The 2119-nt window shown below is 44.9% G+C and overlaps 1 non-coding gene across 1 annotated transcript; it reads right to left on the bottom strand.

Annotated features, from left to right (window-relative positions):
• Nucleotides 1-860: 860 nt before the first annotated feature.
• TRNAA-UGC (transfer RNA alanine (anticodon UGC)) lies at nt 861-937 on the bottom strand. Its single transcript has one exon. It is a non-coding gene; the product is annotated as a tRNA-Ala (tRNA).
• Nucleotides 938-2119: the final 1182 nt, after the last annotated feature.

Here is a 2119-nt window from a genome sequence, read left to right as displayed (position 1 = left end):
AGTCTCTGCTTGTTTTTCTTACTTATTCTCCAGTTTCCTCTGTGCTCAGGCAGATTTTGCTAAACTACAACACCCATTATCCCAGGCCAGCAACACCTGGAGGGCCAAAGGTTCCCCACTCCTGCTCTCTGCTTCATTTTCACCTCCCTCATCTGCCAGATCAAGGAGGGTTGATCAATCATCACCCCAATGCTTCAGCAGCTGGCACCATCACGCCTGAAAAACATCCCAGAGCAGCACTTTCCTGTGCCCTGCCTTCCACTACACTGGTCATTCCGCTCCCTTGGGGTTTTCCCCATTGCTCCTAGATGAAAGCCTGAGAAGAAACTACACAATACTGAGGCAGCTTGTACATGAGAGAGGCTATGACAGGTTGTAGGCTCAGCTCTCTGGGTTAATCTTCAGCCTTCAGACCCCCTGGCCCTTTAACTTAGAACTAAAGACAGAGAGTTGATTGTGCTGCCTGAGATAGTGTCAGTGTGTGCTGTCATTTCCCTTGGACGTCTGGGAATCAGCCCCACACATTCCTCACTGCTGCTTCCCGAGTAAGCAAAGAGCCCTGCATGTCCAGGGAGAGCAAAGGCAGTGAATCCCAGGAACATAGGAAACTGCCTTATCCCAAGTGAGATATTGGCCTATCTAGCTTAGTACTGTCTAAACCAAGCTTCCTCAACCTCAGCCCTCCAAATGTTTTGAGGCTATAATCCCCATCATCCCTGACCACTGGTCCTGCTAGCTAGGGATCATGGGAGTTGTAGGCCAAAAACATCTGGAGGGCTGAGGTTGAGAAAGCCTGGTCTATACTAAATGGCAGCAGCGGCTCTATAGGGTTTCAGGCAGGATTCTCTCCCAGGCCTACCTGGAGATGCCAGGGATTGAACCTGGCACCTTCTGCATGCAAAGCAGATGCTCTACCAGTGAGCCACGACCCACCCCCAATGGAAATTATGATGGCTACCCATCACAATCCATTCTTTGCCTTCCACCTTAAGACCAAAGGATATCAGATTCATAAGATACCAGTGCTATGGCGAGAGGTGGGATGGATGGGGTGGGCAACAAGAGCAGGGTTTTTTGTATCTTATCTGTTGGGGGTACACTTTCCCCCTCCAGATTAATGCATTATTATATAACAAAGAATAAAAAGTTTTGGTAGCAACCTGACCTTGTAAACAGGCACACGCACACTTCACTATACTGCCAATTCAATCTGACTGTTCCTGGCAATAAAGTTTAAAGAGCTTTGTTTCAGGATCGGTGCCTTAATTAGCCCTAGGGCTTTTATAACGCAAAGAAAAGCAGGAGAGAAACAGCCATTACAAGTTTTTATCAGCGTGATGAATGATACCGACTAATAGAAAAGAAATAAGGAAACAAAGATGTACCCTATCAGGCTTATATGATGCTGAAAAGTTAATGTGGCAAATCTGAAATGAGCAATCATTGAAATACCCTAAAGGAGAAGATAGGTCCTGTTTTAAATGCACATTTCAAACAATGTTGTAAGTTAGGAAAATCTTTATCACTTCTAGTGTAATTATGTTGCTTCTTATTGGCCTCTCAGTGCTTTCTTTCTTTCTTTTTTATGCACGGGATTTTGGTGATGCCCCACATGCCACTTCCTTGTCACATCTGAACAGGCAAGAAAATGCATAATGCATGTATTTATTTATTTTTAAGTTTCTAGATGTCAATGGCCCAGGGCACTAAGAAGCAAGCAAAATATATCTTCTCTGCAGGCATGGAGAAAAGTTAGACATAGCTGCTAATGCCCTGCATTTTGGATCGACACAACTACCAAATGCCAGCACAAATAAAAAGCTCTTGAGGTTCTTTGAAATAAATAATGGCAGATCTATTGGTTGAATCATGGGAGGAGAAGCTGTGGAATGCAATTCATTGGCAATGGAGTAGTCTGGATGCTCCAGTGAACAAAGGATAGCAATGTTAGACTAAACTGCAAATATGGGATCAGCCTGTCCTCTCTGCTTACCCTGACTCACTTCATACCATTGAATTATATCATTATTGCTTCTAAGCAGTCTCCCTGCAGCGTGGCCTAGTGGTTGGACTAGGACTTGGGAGACCAGGGTTCAAATCCCCGCTCAGCCATGAAGTT

This window comes from Zootoca vivipara, chromosome 8 (genome assembly GCF_963506605.1).
Source record: "Zootoca vivipara chromosome 8, rZooViv1.1, whole genome shotgun sequence".
NCBI lineage: Eukaryota > Metazoa > Chordata > Lepidosauria > Squamata > Lacertidae > Zootoca > Zootoca vivipara.
This window is presented reverse-complemented; position numbering and strand designations above follow the sequence as displayed.